At 34.7% G+C, this 19,687-nt stretch overlaps 1 long non-coding RNA gene across 1 annotated transcript in view; it reads right to left on the reverse strand.

The window, feature by feature from the left end:
* The window catches only part of LOC117020376 (uncharacterized), a 282,171-nt gene extending 264,631 nt beyond the window's left edge, over nt 1–17,540 (reverse strand). Inside the window, exon 1 of the long non-coding RNA XR_004422682.1 lies at nt 17,482–17,540. This is a non-coding gene — a long non-coding RNA (uncharacterized LOC117020376). The remainder of the gene's footprint in view (nt 1–17,481) is intronic.
* Nucleotides 17,541–19,687: the final 2,147 nt, after the last annotated feature.

Consider the following 19,687-nt stretch of genomic DNA (forward strand, 5'->3'; position numbering starts at 1 on the left):
ATCTTTGTGTAAAGAGAGAAGTCATCGGGGGCCAGGTCAGGGGAGTAGAGAGGGTGTTCCAATACAGCTATTTGTTTACTGGCTAAAAACTCCCTCACAGACAGTGCCATGTGAGCTGGTGCATTGTTGTGATGCAAGAGCCATGAATTTTTGGTGAAAAGTTCAGGGTGTTTTTGTCTAACTTTTTCATGCAGCCTTTACAGCTAGTAAATTCCAAATAGTAAATTTGGTTAAGTGCTTGTCCAGTTGGTACAAATTCATAATGAATCATCCCTCTGATATAAAAAAAAAAAATAGGCTAACAACATCACTGCAACAAGTTCACAAACTTAATGGTCATACCTCATATTTCCGGCTTCTCAGTTCTCTTCTATTGGTGTGTGTGTCTGTTTTTCTGCCAATACCATGCTGTTTGATCATACACTGTGTGTGTGTGTGTATGTGTGTGTGTGTGTGTACATATATATATATTTTTTTTTTCAACAAAGGAGCCAAAAACATATAATGGAGAAAAGAAAGCCTCTTCAATAGATGGTTCTGGGAAAATTGGACAACCACTTGCAAAAGAATGAAACCATACACTGCTATCTGTCAACATATACTAGAATTAACTCAAAATAGTACAAAGACCTAAATATTAGACCTGGAATAATAAAATTGCATTGAAGAAAGCATAGTTACTAAACTTATGGACGTTGGGTTCAGAGAAGATTTTATGAATTTGACCTCAAAGGCAGGGGAAGTAAATGCAAAAATAAATGAATGGGACTATATCAAGAAGCTTCTGCATAGCAAAAGCAATCATCAATGAAACAAAGAGGCAACCAACCAAATAGGAGAATATATTTGCGACCAACATCTCCAATAAGGGGCTAATATCCAAAATATATAAACAACTCACACAACTCAACAACAAAAAAACAAACAATCCCATTACAAAATGGGTGGAGGGCCTGAACAGACACTTCTCCCAAGAAGACATAAAAATAGCCAACAGATATATTAAAAGAGACTCAACTTTACTAGCTATTAGGGAAATGCAAATCAAAACCACTAAGAGATACCACCTCACACCTGTTAAAATGGCTATCATCAACAAGACAAGTAGTAACAAGTTTTGAAGAGGTTGTGGAGAAAAGGAACCTTCATACACTCCTGGTAGGAATGTAAATTGGTACAGCCACTATTGATAACAGTATGGGAGTTTCTCTAAAAATTAAGAATCAAATTACCATATGACTCAACAATCCCTCTTCTGGATATCTACCCGAAAAATCTGAAAACATTTATCCTATCTGTAAAGATATTTGCACCCCTATATTCATTGCAGCATTATTCACGATGGCTAAGGCATGGAAAGAACCAGAGTGTCCTCCAATAGATTATTGGGTAAATAGGATGTGGTACAGAGATACGATGAAATATTACTCAGCCATAAGAAAATATGAAATACTGCCATTTGTGACAGCATAGATGGATATTGAGATTATCATGCTAAGTGAAATGAGTCAGAAAAAAATTCAAGAAACATACGATTTTACTCATATGTGGAATATAAAACCAAAAGCAACAAATGAATAAAACAAGCAGACAAAAACTCATAGAACCTGTTGTCAAACAGGTTAGTGGTTACTAGAGGGTAAAGAGAGAGGGGGGTAGTAGAAAAGCAAAAAGGGGGTCAAATATATGGTGATAGAAAGAGAAATGACTCTGGGTGGCAAACACACAATGAAATATGTAGATGATATACTATACAATTGTACACTTGAAACCTATATAATTTTACTAACCAATGACACCCCCATAAATTCAATAAAAATTATAAAAAAGACAATCATGATGGTACCATGTTTAAAAAATATCATATACATATTTCTTTGTAGAAAATGAGAATTACTTCTGTTCATTTAATGTAGAAACATCTATCTGCTTTGTTACTTTATATTACCAGTTTGGTCCCAGTAGCATCTGAGTTTTCATGTCCTGCTTTAAGCCGTGCTAAGAAGCTCTGTGCATGGAGATTTGCTGTATTAGACAGATTAAATTCAGGAAGAGAGAAAGCCTAAGCTGTGTCTGGTGACCAATTTCTAAGCAGTTAATGGAAGCTCTTAGTTGGCCAAGAAAGTATAGTTAGAAAGAGAACTATATTTTATGTCAGAAACCTGGGTCCTAGTCTTGGACCCGGATCTAATTCAGTCACCTATTCTCAAGCATTATTTTTGGATTTTTTGTTCTGCTTTTGTTTGTTTTTTATTTGATTGGTTGGTTTGTTATTGTTATTTAATCTGAAACGAGCGAATTAGGTCATAAAGTTGTCCTTCAGCTCTACAGTTTTGAAATGAATGATTCTCTTTTGCTTTTCCCCATATGCTACACAGTCATATTTTCTAGATACAATGGTAATAAGTGCATAATATATGTGAATGTAGTCTATTATGGATGCTACAAATCAGTGAAAAATATTACTGGCTACATGGTGCCTCTCTAACCAAGCCTAGGCAGTGTATTTTGCATGATTTTTAAAGAGATTATTCAGTTAGATTCAGAGTAGTTAAAATTACTCACGTCATCAAGATTTTAGCACTTCCTTGGGTCTGTTTCCCTGTCACTGTTGGACAATTTTTTTGGATGGTAGGATAAAGTTCCCTTTGCTCAATTTTCTCCTATTTCTTTTCTTTATTCCCTTTCAGATCACACAGCCTTGTCCTTCTCTTCTTGGTGCTTACAGTCTTCAAAGATTTTGCGGTAATGTGCCATGCCCTAGTAGCTTTCTAAGCTTATTTCAATCCCCTGGAGCTTCATGGAAATTTTGTTGCTTATAGTTTTCCAGAGAGGTGAATGCAAATCAGTTATTAATATTTCAAATCTAGCTTCATGATGCCATGTTTAAAATTCTATTTTTCTTTTAAATAGAATAAATTCCCTTACATATTTCATTTCTAAATGGTAAATATTCTATGGAAGTTGAAAAGTCGTTATCTCCTGCTATGTCATTTCTTACTGCAGGATGGAAAGAAATTATAACTTAGCTAGTTCATAGTTTGATGCTTCAGAAAACCAACACAACTTAACATTATCCTTCATGTTTCTATTTCACTTTATGCATACTCTCCTAATTTCCCCTTAACTATGAATTTTGCTTATTTTTATGCTCCCTGAGATATAATTTTCCTTGCTACTTAATACTAATGCATGCCTCTCTCCTCCTAGGTGTTTAGAGCTCTGTATTTTATTACATTTTACTTATGTTATAAACTCTGCCCATTCATTTGTATGAGACTCACTTTTCCTCCCTTCCTGTAAAGGATAGAAGAGAGTTGTCTATCATCAGAAATCACTGTAAACGTATATCCTGACTATTTTGCTTTTCAGGAAGACAATAATTCTCAGTATTACTACAGCATCTTTCATTTTATAACTCACTGTGTTTAAAAATTATCCAATTGGTATTTATATAGCGCTGATAGAAATAAATGATTGCGCACATTTTGTAAATATTTAGAAATTAGGATAACAACCAATTATATACAGCAACTGAAAGTAAATTATTCACCTGCCTCGAACTGGTTACTCCTGTTGTGGCATTGGCCACCCATAAGCATGTCACCATTTGGGCTTCTCTGTTGTTGCTGGGTGGTAGGGATTTTCAAATAGGCTTATGTTTCAGTCATCCTTTTTGCAGGACAGAAGTGATTTTGAATATATCTGGAACATGATAGAACTAAATAAATACTAGTTTCCCATCTATTCAGAGCAGAGAATGAAATGTGTCTTGTCTCCTAGGACTGACTCTCTTTGGTAGAATTATAAAAATCATATGCAACTTAATAGGTCATAGGATAAAGATAAAATTCTCATATTTGACACTGTGTGTGATTATCTGTGACACTTACGCTGTCTGCATTCCGTTTAGTGAAGGAAGAAACATGTACGCAAATGATTAAAATCCAGTGGGCGAATTGGTTCTAAAGGTATGAGCGGAATGTAGTGAAATCACTAGAGATAAAATCATAAATTGTGCTTTAGAAATTCAGTATTTACAAAAAAAGCTAATATTTGAGCATTATAGTTTGTATTCCAGAGAGGGAGAACAGTATGAATAAAATAAATTCTCAATAACTGAAGCAATAAGATCTGAGTAAAGTTGAGGATGGTAAGTAGCAAGAAAATGGAAAGTGTCTTAAGTTAGTATAAGTGAACTATAATATTTTAATTATACATATGCTGTGAATCCAAGGAATACCTAAACATTTGGACACAAAAAAGTGTAGCAACTAGGGAAGTTTCAGGACCTCTGTTACATATAACTGAACTATATTTCCATATTTTTTTTATTTTTTATTCTATTGCCAATTAATTCAGTATCTCATCACCCCAAATCCAAATTCCATGGTGAATAATCTAATCAACTCAGTTTAAGAAAAATGACCATTTCCTTAATTCCTTCAGTTGTTTAAGGTCTAGAAAATGGTGCTATCCTATGTTCTTTGAAGAGAATTTGAGAGAGAGCATTTTCTTTGAAGACAATGTAGCTTGGGGACATGTATGCCAGACTGACATGGTCCTTAGAAGGAGGATAGTGTCAGATAATGAGACTGGAAATTTAGATATGGTTTAAAATATGAATAACTCTTATTCCAGTTACTATTGCTGTGTAAGAAGCCACTTTAATCTTAGTGGTCTAAAACAACAAACAGTTTGTTTATGCTCACATACTCTATGAGTTAGGAATTTGGATATGAGACTTCAGGAACAACTTGTTTCTAACACATGATATCTAAGATCTCACCAGGGAAGACTCATTGGCTGAAGAAGCTTCGATGTCTGGGGGCGAGAATCATCAGATGGCTTCCTAACTCATATGACTTCTGGGTGATTCTTGCTGTGGACTGAAACCTCTGCAGGGACTGCCAGTCATAACATGTACATGTGGCCTCTGCATTCCTTACTTGTTATTTTGATTCACTGGAAGATTTATAGGAGAATTGACACTTAAGAAAATGTTTACAACATTAAACATATATAAAAAAGAAAAAGTTATTAAAAATTAGTGAGGAAGTGATAAACACCAAATAGAAACTGACGTTCTTTAAGAAAAGAAAAAAATTACAATACCTGCTAAGTGCATGGAAAAGTATTCGACTTCCCTGACATATACCAAAAAAAAAAAAGCAAGTAAAATAAAAAAATGTGATAGCTGTTTTTCACCTATCAGTTTAGCAAAGATAAAAAACTAAAAGATACCTACAGTTACCAAGAATGTAAGGAAAAGGAAACTCAGATTGCTGTTAGTGATAGGACAAACTTATACAAATTTTCTGGAGGACAGCCTAGAAAATGTATTACAATTTAAACTGTGCACAATCTTCAGCATGACATTTTATATCTAGAAATTTATCCTCAGGAAATTCTCAAACAAGGGCAACAATGCATACAAAAGATTATTTAAAATAGCACAGTTCATAATATTGAAAAGTTACAAACAACCCACCCTTCAAAAATTAAGAAATTGGTGAAGTGGAATAGAGAATTGTTATACATGTAGTTGTAAAGATAATTGTGTAGATTTATTTTCATTGACATAATAAAATGACTTAGTCATGGAGGGGAAAAACCGACTTACAAAATACGAGGTAATTTTTGTTACTTGCTTATAGAAAGATGCAATGTATGTTTAAATGAATAAAAGACCAAAAGGCATTTTAAAAAGTCTTATCCAAATAATGCATATTTGAGAAAATGCCAACATTTAATGTTAGATGTAAAGAAAAGGTCATTTACTCATTTATTGAACAAATATTGAGTGCCTGCTTTGTTCGAGAGATTTTTCTGGGTACTGGCAACATGACAATGGAGAAAGCAGACAGAGCCAATACTTGAAAAGCAGTGTGGGTGTGCCCAGGCAAATTCTTGTCCTCCCCAATTCCATAAGGATGTTGAATATTACAAGACATTTTTTTTTGGCTCTTTGATTCAGAGAATGAGCAGAAGAGGAAATAATAAGAGCTTAAGGAATGGTAAATAAGTTCATTAACATATTGGAGAACCAAGACAGAAGGTGTTGGTTTCAGAACTAATAGTTCCCGGGACTTAAAAGAGTTGTGTCATGGTTTTGAGATGAGAAGTATATTTAAAAAGCTGGGGTTGGTATTGACAGAGGATGGAAGGAATAAAAATGGATTTAAAAGAGGAATGTGCCTTTTAAGATGTTTATTAAATAAGTATTATTTTCCAAGTCAGTTTCTACTGCTGGTATCTAAGCATTAGAATATACACAGACTATGGAGTACACAACTGAGGAACCTCAACTTAATTAGGGAGTCAGAAGATGCCTCACTGAGATTATCATGTCTAAACTCAGATTTAAAGATGAGTATGTAGAAGAAGGCAGAGATCCAAGGGAAAAGGATCAGCACTTTTAAAAGCCCACAGGATAAGTCTGTAAAAGTATCATAAATCAGGTAAAATAAATCTGGTCTGCTGGAGCATTCAGAGATATTTTAACGAGTACTAGTCGAAGGAAACCATGGTTGAGGGAGTGGGCAAGAAATTATATATACCTTAGAAACATGGATTTTAACATAGGATATAAATTGGACTTGAGGCCTTAAGCCTAGGCCTAAAAAGGGACCTGAAAGTTGGCTACCAAGGAAAAAAAAAAAGAAGAAAAAGAAAAAGCTTAGAGCTAGACAAGAATTTTTCCATCCTTGCATAGGACTAAGTAGAGAGATATTCTGTGTAAATGAATTGGAAGGTTCAATGTTGTCAAAGTGTCAATTCTTGCCAACTTGATCTATAGATTAAATGCAATCTCAATCAAAATCCCAGCAAGATATTTTGTAGATACAGGCAAACTGATTCTAAAGTTCATATAGAAAGGCAAAGACCTAGAATAGCTAATGCATACTAAAGAAGTAGAAAAAAACTGTGAGCTCACACTTCTCTATTTTAGGATTTACTACAAAACTACAGTAATCGAGACATCATAGTATTAGCCAAATAATAAATATTTAGATCAAGCAAAAGAATAGAAAGTCAAGAAATAGATTTACCAGTATAGTAAAATAAAATTTGACAAAGGCACAAAGGCAATTTAGTAGAGAAAGGATAGCCTTTTAAATAAATAGTGCTGGAATCTTTGGATGTCCATATGCCAGCAGTGAACTTAGACCTTTCACCTTTCACAAAAAATAATTCAAAATATATGACATACATAAATGTAAAATACAAAACTTTAAACTTCTTGAGGGGGAAAAACTAGAAAATCTACATGACCTTGTGTTTGGTGGTGATGAGTTTTTAGATACAACATTAAAAACATAACCCAGGAAAGAAAAAAAAATTGATAAATTGGACTTTAATTAAATTAAAAACTTCTGTGCATCAAAGGACACAAACAACAAAGTGAAAAGGCATGCAAAGTGAGAAAATATTTGCAAATTATTTATTTAATAAGGGGTCAGTGTCCAGAATATATTAAAAAATTCCTACAATACAACAACTAAAAATCAACCAATGCAATTTTAAAATGCACAAAGTACTCGAATAGATATTTCTCCAAAGAAGATATGCATGTGACCAATAAACACATGAAAAGGTGCTCAACATTGCTAATTACTAGGGAAATGAAAATCAAAAGCCACAATGAGATGTCACCCTACTCCCATTAAGATAGCTGCTATCAAAAATACAAAACAAAAGCCAAAATCATAAAATAACAACTGTTAATGAGAATGTGGAGAAATTAGAACATTTGTGCACAGTGAAGGGAGTGCAAAATGTGCAGCCTCTATGGAAAGCAGTATGGAGCTTTCTCATAAAATTAAAAATGGAATTATCATATGATCCAGCAATTCCACTACTGGGTACATATCCAAAATAATTCAAAACAGGTATTCAATGAGATATTTATACACTCTGTTTCACAGCAGCATTATTCACAATAGCTAAAACATGGAAGCAGTGCAAGTGTCCATTACAGATGAGTGATTAAACAAAATGTAGTAGATACATACAATGGAATATTATTCAACCTTACAAATAAATTCTGACACATACTACAACACGGATGAATTTTAAAGACATTATAAATAAAATAAGCCAGTTACACAAGAACAAATGCTTTAGGATTTCACTTATATGAGGTACGTATAGTAGTCAAATTTATAAAAAGTAGAATGGTGCTTGTCAAGGGATGAGGGAAGGGGAAAACGGGAAACATGGTTTAAATGTACAGAGTTTCAATTTTGCAAGGTGAAAAGAGTTCTGACAATGGATGGTAGCGATGGCTGTATAACATTGTGAATATACTCAATGGCATTAAACTGTACACTTAAAATAGTTGGAAAGGTAAATTTTATGTTATATGTATTTTACCACAATTAAAATAATTTTTAAAAATTAAAAACTTCTGTAAAGAAATTGTTATAAGAATTTAAAGACAAGCCACAGGCTCAGAGAAAATATTTGCAAAACACTTATCTGATTAAAAAACAAAACAAAACAAAACAAAACTCGTATCCAAAATATACAAAGGATGCTTAAAACTCAACAGTAAGAAAATTAACAACTCAATTTTGAAAAGGGCAAAAGATATGAACAGAAACCTCACCAAGGAAGATATATAGGTGGCAAATGTGAATATGAAAAGATACTCGATGTTTTATGTCATTAAGGAAATACTAATAAAACAACAATGAGATGCTACTACACGCTATTGGAATGGCTAAAATCCAAAAAACTTGAAATACTAGTTACTGCCAAGGCTGTGGAGCAACAGCCTTTCTTATTCCTTCCTGGTGGGAATGCAAAATGTCACAGCCAGTTTGGAAGACAGTTTGGAGCTTTCTTACAAAGCTGAAAGGAGTCTTGTCACATGATCCCACAATCATTCTCCCAGGGTATTTACCCAACTGATTTGAAATCTACATCCTTGAAGAGACTACAAAAACTTCAAATTGATTTGAAGACAGATACCCTGCCTGGGCCATAGGTAGGAGGAATCGTCCTCAACAAAACAGAACCCAAGCCTATAAACTGCATTGGGATGAGACCTAAATTCATATTATCCACAAAGTACAGAAACGTGAACAATAAAATAGTATAAAACATAGTCCCAGGCAAGATCCAAGATGGCGGAGTAGATAAACACTGTGTCTGCTTCCTTCCATGACCATATTAAAATTACAACTAAATTATAGAACAATCACCCTGGAGAACTATCTGAAGTCTGGCTGAACACAATTTTTATAAAGAAGAAGCCACATCAAGACTGGTAGGAGGGATGGACACACGAAACAAGCTAGCTCCAAGCCTCCATGGGGCATTTCCCAAACAAGATGAACCCAAACAGGCCCACACCAAGACACATTATAATTAAGGTGGCAAAGGTTAAAGACAAAGAGAGGATCCTAAAAGCATCAAGAGAAAGGCAACTAGTAACTAATAAGGGAGCCCCCATAAGATTGTCAGCTGATTTCTCAACAGAAACTTTGTAGGCCAGAAGGGATTAGCACAAAATATTCAACATGATGAAAAGCAAGGGCCTACAACCAAGGGATCTGTACCCAGCAAGGTTATCATTTAAAATTGACATACAGATAAAAAACATCCCAGACAAAAAAAAAAGCTAAAGGAATTCATCACCATCAAATCAGTATTACAAGGAATGTTAAAGGGACTTCTTTAAGATGGAAAAAAAAATCAAAATTATGCATAATAAAATGGCAATAGCTACTTACGATGTTGGACAATTAAGTTTGCAATCTCATACTAGAAAAAGTGCTATATATCTCTTTGCTGAATACACTATGGTCACCTTTGACGTACTCCCCTTGGGAAGCTATGCACCAATGCCAGGGCCTGGTCCACCCTTCAAAGCAATTTTGGAACTTTTTTTCTGGAATAGCCATCAGACGTGTCCTCGTATTACACTTGATGTCCTGAATGTCATCAAAATGTCTTCCTTTCAATATTTCCCTTATATTCAGGTAAAGAAAGAAGTCATTGGGGGCCAGATCAGGTATGTAGGGAGGGTGTTCCAATACAGTGATTTGTTTACTAGCTAAAATCTCCCTCCCAGACAGTGCCCTGTGAGCTGGTGCATTGTCGTGATGCAAGAGCCATGACTTGTTGGTAAAAAGTTCAGGTTGTCTAACTTTTTCGAGCAGCATTTTCAACATTCCAAATAGTAAAGTTGGTTAACTGTCCAGTTGGTACAAATTCATAATTAATATTCCCTCTGATATCAGAAAATGTTAGCAACATTATTGGAACAAGTTCACAAACTTATTTGTCAGACCTCGTATCTATCAACAATTACTTTCAATATAAATGGATTAAATGCTCCAATCAAAAGACATAGGAGGGCTGAATGGATTAGAAAACATAACACTTACATATGCTGCCTACAAGAGACTCACTTTAGACTGAAATACACACAGACTAAAAGTAAAGGGATGCAAAAAGATATTTCATGAAAATGGAAACAAACAAAAAGCTGTTGCAGCAATATTTATACCAGACAAAATAGATTTTAAAACAAAGGCTATAAAAACAGACAAAAAGGGACACAGTAATCCCACTTCTGGGTATTTATCCGAAGAAACCCAAAATGCTGCTTCAAGGGGACATGTGCATCCATATGTTCATCACAACATTGTTTACAATGGACAAGATGTGGAGGTGCCTGGGTGTCCATTGCTGGAAAACTGGATAAAAAGGAGGTGGTACATATATTTCAATGGAATATTGCTTTGGCCATAGACGGGAATGGGTTCTTGCCATCTGTAGTGGCATAAATGGACCTGGAAGGAAGGTACTGTGCTGATTGGAGTATCAGACAGAGAAAGACAGATGCAGTGTGATTTCACTTAAATATAGAATCTAAAGAACAAAATAATAATAATAATAATAATAAACAAAAACAAACTCATAGGTACAGAAAATATTTTGGTGGTTGCCAGAAAGGAAGGGGGTTGTGGGTGTGGGTAAAAAAATGGGAAGGAATTAAGAAGTACAAATCAGTTATTAAAAAGTAGTTATGGGGATGTATGGTATAGCATAAGTAATATGGTATAGCATAAGTAATATAAGTTAAATAATATTGTAATAACTATATGTAGTGGCAAATGGGTACTAGAAATTGTTGGGATGATAGATTGGAGGGGGTTGGGGGATAGGGTGAAGGGATTAAAAATTACAAATTGGTAGTTACAAAACAGTCATGGGACTGTACAGTAAAGCATAGGGAATATAGTCGATAATATAGTAATAACTATGTATAGTGCCAGGTGGGTTGACTAGTCTCTTAAATTATACAAATGTCTAACTACTATGCTGTACACCTGAAATTAATATAAAACAATATTGAATTTCAACTGTAATTGAAAAATTAAAATGGGGGGAAATGTGCAGGGGAATGAGAGGTACAAAAGCAAGTATAAAACAAGTAAGTCATGAGGATGTAATATACAGCATAGGGAATATAGTAAATAATATTGTGATAGCGTGGAAGAGTGTCAGATGGTTGCTGGACTTATCATGGTGATCACTTCTTTAGGTACCGTATATATATATTGAATAATTATGGTGTAATGCTGAAACTAATATATTTTTGCATATTAGCTATATTTTTAATAAAAATCTTTAAAAGAAAAAAAGAAAAATGTTGCCTTGGATATGTTTAACCTAATAAATTCTTGCTAGTGGAAAATATGAAAAAAAGGAAAAAAATAGCATAGTCCCAACTGGTGACACGAAAGGGTCCTAGTAACATTGGAACTTCAACATCAGAGACTTGCAAATACAAGAAATGTTCAGTCCTTTTAGAGAAAAACCTCCCATGGGAGACAAGCTTAGGAAAAGCCATAATGGGATCATTCATACTAAAGAAATAGAGATCAAAGTGATTGGAGAGAGGTTTTAAAATACGTCATTTTAAAATATTCAGAGAGATCAAGGAAGCAAGAGAATCGATGAAGAATAAAGATTTTTATGAGGAAAAAAACCTCAGATGTATTTGGAAAAGAACCAAGTGGATATTCTGGAAATAAAAGTAGTCATTGAAATTTTAAAAAATTAATAAATATGCTAAACAGCAGGCTTCTAAGAGGTCAAACAAGATGAGAGTTGAAAATGTTGCATTAAAGTAGCAAAAGAGAAGACTGAATAGGTAGTGAGAGTAGAAAGACGTGCAGAAATTTAAGAAGTATTTGGAAAACAAAATCAACAAGATTTGGTGAAGAACAAATTAAGCCTCCAAAAAGAGGCATTGCGGCAGTGTTTGAGCTGAGGTGATGTGGTAACTGCTTCACAATACCCGCCCCTGGTAAGCACTCAAAAGTTGCTGTTGTAGTTGTGTTGTGTTACTGCTGTCATTATTATCATCGTTATCATTAAAGTTGATCAGCAATAGCTGAAAGGTGAAGAAAGAAGTGGTGCGCCTCCCAATACATTAGGGAACACGGGGCCTATCTTTAGTTGCCTTTCATTGTCAAAATATGTCACAGGACAGGTTGGTATTACAGAGCTGCTCTGTTTTAGCACATTACAAACCACTGGGCTGACTTAGATATGAAATAAACCAAAGAGCTCAGAAAACATACATCATTGTAAGTCATCAGGTGCTAAACAATGAAGGAAACAACCCAAATCCTCACTGGAGGGATGGGATTGTTAAGTCATTGATGCTGGTCAGAGGCAGTAGCAAAGCACAACAACACACTATTATCACCTCACAATGCTGACGTAATTTTAAGAGTTCAAAAAGCACATGGAAAAACATTTGTAACATATTTTGACATATTTTGACAATGAAAATTAAAGAGATGCAGTTTTAAATATTCTTTTTACAAATGCAGATGTGATTTTTGTGAAAAATATGCTTGTCTGGAAAAAGTCATCAAAACAAGAAAGAATTTTCATGGGAATATGCAGTACTATACAATGTGCAGTAAAGCACACATGTCTGCATTGATGGTGCAAGAATAATATGTATTAGATTCGAAGTCTTATCAGCAAGTTTTAAGAGGCCTAGGAACATTTGTACTTTTTTAAAAAAAAAATGTTATTGGGGAATATTAGAGAACAGTGTGTTTCTCCAGGGCCCATCACCTCCAAGTCGTTGTCCTTCAATCTAGCTGTGGAGGGCGCAGCTCAGCTCCAAGTCCAATCGCCGTTTCCAATCTTTAGTTGCAGGGGGCGCAGGTCACCATCTCATGCAGGAATTGAACATGCAACCTTGTTGAGAGCTCGTGCTCTAACCAACTGAGCCACCCAGCCGCCCCTGAACATTTGTACTTTTTAATGTAATAATTCAACCTCCAAGAATTTACTCTAAGGAAATTGCAATTAAAGACCTATATGCTGAAAACTATAAGACATTTTTAAAAGAAATTGAACAAGACACAAAGAAATAGAAAGAAATTCCATGCTCATGGATTGGAAGAACCAATGTAGTTAAAATGGCCGTATTACCCAAAGCAATATACAGATTTAATGCAATCCCCATCAAAATACCATGGCATTTTTGAAAGAAATAGAACAAAAAATGATCAGATTTGTATGGAACCACAAAAGACCCCGAATAGCCAAAGCAATCCTAAGAAAAAAGAACAATGCTTGAGATATCACACTCCCTAACTTTAGCTTGTACTACAGGGCAACAATAATCAAAATAGCATGGTATTGGCAGAGAAACAGACACATAGACCAATGGAATAGAATTGAGACCCCAAAAATAAACCCACATAAATATGGATAGATAATTTCTGACAAAGAAGCAAAAAACATACAATAGAGAAAAGACAGCCTCTTCAATAAATGGTGCTGGAAGAATTGCAAAGCCACGTGCAAAAGAATGAAAGTAGACTGCTATCTGTCACCATGTACCAAAATTAATTTAAAATGGATCAAAGACCTAAGCATAAGACCTGAAATAATAAACTTCATAGAAGGAAATATAGGTACTAAACTTATGGACCTTGGGTTCAAAGAGCATTTTATGAATTTGACTCCAAAGGCAAGGGAAGTAAAAGCTAAAATAAATGAATGGGACTATATCAAACATAAAAGCTTCTGCACAGCAAAAGAAACCATCGACAAAACAAAGAGGCAACCAAATGAATAGGAGAAGATTTTTGAAAACAGTGCCTCTGATAAGGGGCTAATATCCAAAATATACAAGGAACTCATACAACTCAACAACAACAAAACAGACAATCCAATTGAAAAATGGGCAGAGAACAAAGAGACATTTCTCCAAAGAGGACATACAAACGGCAAATAGACACATGAGAAAATGCTCAACATCACTAATCATCAGAGAAATGCAAATAAAAACCACAATGAGATATCACTTCACCCCAGTTAGAATGGCTATCATCAACAAGACAAATAGTAACAAGTGTTGGAGAGGCTGTGGAGAAAAAGGAACGCTCATACACTGTTGGTGGAAATGCAGACTGGTGCAACCTTTATGGAAGGCAGTGTGGAGGTTCCTCAAAAAATTATGAATAGAATTACCATATGAGCCAGCAATCCCTCTCCTGGGTATCTGCCCAAAAAATCTGAAATAATTTATCCATAAAGACATGTATGCTCAAATGTTCATTGCAGCTTTATTTATCAAGAAAGGAAATAACCAAAATATCCTTCGATAGATGAATAGATAAAGAAGTTGTGGTATATATACACAATGGAATACTATTCAGCGGTAAAAAAAGATGAAATAGGACCATTTATGACAACATGGATGGGTCTTGAGATTATAATGCTAAGTGAAATAAGTCAAACAGAAAAAATAGAGAACCATATGATTTCACTGATATGTGGTATATAAAAGTGAAAACAACAAAAGAACAAGACAAACAAATGAAGGAACAAAAACTCACAGACACAGACAATAGGTTAGGGGTTACCAGAGGGTAAGGGGGCAGGGGGACTTTAGAAGAGGGTAAACGGGATCTAATATATGGTGATGGAAAGAGAACGGGGTGGTGAACACGCAATGTTATATATAGATAATGTATTACAGAATTGTACACCTGAAATCTATGTAACTCTACTGACAATTGTCACTCCAATACACTTTAATTTAAAAAACAAATTGCAGAAATGAAGAAACATACATATCTCAATGTTATTTATAACAGCAAAAATATTGGACACAGCCTAAAGGATAGATAACAGGGTAGTGGTTGGAATAGATAGTATGGTTATATTTAAATGTAATAGGGCCCTAAACTTCTATTACAAGAGATGTTTAATAACTGGTGTGCTGATTATTTTCCATTTGCTTTTTACCCTTGTGTTCTCTTCCATTCCCTTCCCTGATCTGTCCTCTGAAAGGCTCATTGCCACAGACAGCATCTTACAGATTTTTTGCCAGTTCGATTTCCACAGAGCTCCAGAAAAACATTAAGTCTTTCTTTTGTCCTTTTGGCCTTTTAGCTTCCTGTCATCGCTAGCCTCTGAGGCTCCACCTTCCCTTGTTTGTTACCTAACCCTGACCACACTTCTGATTGGAGTCCTTTCATGAAAGTCTCTTCATTTAAACCTTTCTAGTAAATTCCACATCCAGATTGAGATGCATTTGAATTTGCTATGTCATCAAACAGCAGAGTCTGCAAGATCTAAACGTGAAAATATAGGGAGAACACCTGTGTAAAGAAACACCTGAACACATGAAGAGAAATTGCTACTGAGAAGCATGAATAAGAAAGTTCCGTTTTTTCAACCTGTCTTTTTACTCTCTAAATTTTTTACAATAAACATGTAAATCTTTTATGATAAATAACTCTATGATGAACATATTTTAAATGTAGGCTTTCTTTTTAAAAGCGAATTAAGTTGCCTCTTTTATGACCTTCAGTTGATTTTCAACAGTTCAGTATTCTTCTACAGAAAGATGCCTAGTACTATTCTCCACATCAAAATAAATTTCTTGCCAGAAATTGTTCTTACTTTTCTCTTTTGACTTAAGTCTTTTTATTGCCGAAAGCGGAAGATGTGAAATCCAATTCTGTCCCTGCTTTTTGGGGGACAAGAACCAGTATATTGCCACTAAAGACATTGTCAACATGTATAATTGAGCGAGCTTCCCTCTACTCTTCATTTCCTTTGTGTTTAGAAAGCTCAATTAATATATTCTGGCATCTTTTTATTGCTCTTAGTCACTTTCTTTCCAGGAAGACAGAGTGATTTTTCTGATTGAAAACTTACGAAGAGTATCTAGACATCATCCACCCTCCTGTTTTCTCTTGAAGCCAGGTTCCCACGGGGACCGTGAGTCTTCCTTTGCTCTTTCATGCTGGAAGCCATGCAGGAGCCACCTCTGGTATGATGACAGGAGACTTGGCCCACGCCCCTTGCTTTCTGTAAATCGATGTAGTCTCTCTAATGCAGGCATCCAGGAAGCAGGCTCATTGGGCTGATGGATCTCAAGCCCCAATCTGCTTCCTGGCCTCCGTTAGTGATGAAGGTGACGTTTTGGGCTTACATATTTACTCTTTAGTTTTACTTCTCAAATCATTTAGCAATTATGTGGAAAAGAGAGATGTTATATATTGGTGGCCTTGTCAGAAACTCCAACAAAACGTGGCCTTTTTACAATCATAGGTGTACATGTATAACTTTTACTTAATAATAATGCATTCTGGTTGGTTGAAGTTTTGTTATATGTTATCATAATTCCCAATGCCAGAGGGCCTCACACTGTTCTTAAACAGTCCATGGTAACTTCTTAGAGAATACAAGAAGTCAAACAGCAAAGAAAGCAGAATAGACATTATTTGGGGAGCTGGTAACCCTTACATCAGGACTATGAATGCAGGTACTGAGGTATATGTAGGTGTTCCCTTTCCTCTTACGCTTTTAGCCTTGGAGTCCCAAAAATGTTATCAAAATAAGTATCTGAGACCTATATTATTCTCCTTAAAACTTTGTTTTACATGACTCAATAAGGCATCATTTAAGAGTTAGGCAATGAATCCACCATAATCTAACAGAGATTTTTTTCTAAATAGCAAGATAGTATATTAGAAGCACTGGTGCATTTTCAGTTTTCTGTATCTTGAGCATTAGTCATTCAAATGATTTTGAAATCATTTATTAGTAATTCTAGTAACTCTACTTAAATACATTTCCATTTCATGAGTCACTGTACACTCATTCCTTCCTAAATGAAATAATTTGAATGCAATTATTTTGTGTCAATTTATATTTCATTGTTATTATTAATGCTGTATTTTAATATTATGTTCATTATGTGATCTGTTCATAAAAAAATTGCTGACGGTAAGTCATTAATCCATTTCCTTTGGATTCCATTAAAAACTAATATATTCTGTTGACAATTTGGCAATAAGAGATCATTTAGCATGGGACATCCTTCACAACATATGATGAACCGTGATCATTCTACTTGTCTGCAGTGGATGAAAGATTGATCATTCATTCTACACAAATGCATTGAGTACTTACCATGTGTCAAGTACTGTGCCAGTTACTGGGGATACATTGTCTTGGCCTAACTAGAACCTAAAAGGAAAGATATACAAAAGATGTACATTAATTGAATAATCACAAAATAATTATATAACTATAAACTGAAAAACACTATAAATAAAAATGCACAATATGACCAATATTGGTAGGAAAATGGAGGAATATTTGGTAGATATATTAATAATCCCTTTGCTCTACAGATAACACAAATTTCCAACCTCCAAAATTTACCTCTTGTCCTTAAGTCGAATCACCACAAGAATTTATACTATTTATAATCAACTCTTTCTTTAAAATTCATCCTGAGACAATTATATGGGGAAAACATTTTTTTCCCCAATATTATAGGCATTATGATCTAGAAATCAGGATCCTAACCTCCATCCCTGGTTCCCCCCAAACTCCAACAGGAGACTTAGGAAAGAAATTTTGCCTCTGTGGACTCCAGTTGCTTTGCTTGCAAAATGAAGTTGTTGGGCCAAGTCATTTCAAGGACTACACTAATTAAATAGTCTCTGATTCTGTAACTTAATAGAAATTCTATTACCACAAAGTAAGCTTGTGTCTATAGAGGTCAGTGTTGTGCAGAAGCTACAGAAATATTGATATTAATTGAACTGGATACCTTCAGTCCTTCATTAAAATAATATAAAACTGTGTAGAACTACTACATGAGGTAAAAATAGCAATTGCTTCTTGTTTTGAATATGATATCTAACTTTTCTTGGATATAGTTTCCCAAAGTTACATTTGTTCTCTAACAGAAGTTGGTGTGAGATATAATAAATAATGACCAGAAGCCAAATGAAATTGATCTGTATATAAGTAGCCACCCCAGAAGACTTACCTCTTCTCTCTAGACAACATCTTATTTAGTGCTGCATTACTCAGTTTTGCTGCAGTAACAAATAATTGAACTTAAAGTCTTAAAATAAAACAGAAAAAAATTTTGTTTCTTCTTCATGATTTTATGTCTACTATAGATTGGCCCTACTGGGCTCACCTGGGTTTGGGTAAGCATAATTCCAGGGTCATGCTTGGGTTCATATCTACTCCACATATTGCTTATTCTGGCACCAAGACTGAAGAAATAGTGACTAAGTGGGACATGGTTTTATGGCACATGGCAACAGTGCAAGAGAAAATAGAAATTCATGATGGTTCTTAAGCCTTATTAAAGAATGGTCACACTGTCTCTTCTGCCCAGATTTCACTGGGAAAGTCATCACATGGACAAGCCCAAAATCAATTGAATGGGGAAATATACTCTGCCCATGTGGTAGGGAGAAGAGAATTAATTGCTAAACAATATTAAGTCTACAACAGCTGCCTCATACTCACTGCATAGCACAGATACACTATATTCCAAAATAGCTACAGCACTATCTGTGAGGACCAAATGAGTAAAACACAAAACTGTAGGAATTCAGATAAGGGAAATGACGCCCTACAAGAATGGTTAGGAAAACCTCACAGAAGATGTAGAATTTATTTGAATCTTAGAAAATGAATAGGATTTTCATAAGTGAATTAGAGAGGGAAGGTATTTCAGGGAGAAATAATATAATATATAAAAAAGTAAAAGGTGTAATCCAACAACATCAAGAAAAGCAGAGTAAAAGCTATAGGTAGGAAAATGACTAGAGACATGACTGGAAAAAAGAAGTAGAGAAGAGATTATGAATGAAGACATAAAACGATGAATGAAAGAATGTCAATTTGATTTTGTAAGCATTCCACAGGCATTGAAGTTTTTCACTAGGGAATATATTGAAAGTGTATTTTGAGGACAACTAATTTAACAATAATATAGACAATGGATTTGAGGAGGAGTATCTATAATGGCAATTTAGGAAAATATTTCCATCATCAAGGTAGGTGGTAATTGCATCTAAGTGATGGTAGATGCTATAGTGCAAGAAAGGATAGAGGGCATATCAGATATTAAACTGATAGGAATAGATACTACACTAGATCTTAGTCATAAGAAAATATGAAATACTGCCATTTGCGACAACACGGATAGATCTTGAGATTATTATGTTAAGCGAAATAAGTCACACAGAAAACGTCGAGAACCATATGACTTCACTCATATGTGGGATATAAAACTGAAAGCAAAGAAGGAACAAGACAAACAAAGAAACAAAAACTCATAGACACAGACAATAGTTTAGTGGTT

The sequence above is a fragment of the Rhinolophus ferrumequinum genome, chromosome 3, assembly GCF_004115265.2.
Source record: "Rhinolophus ferrumequinum isolate MPI-CBG mRhiFer1 chromosome 3, mRhiFer1_v1.p, whole genome shotgun sequence".
Taxonomy (NCBI): domain Eukaryota; kingdom Metazoa; phylum Chordata; class Mammalia; order Chiroptera; family Rhinolophidae; genus Rhinolophus; species Rhinolophus ferrumequinum.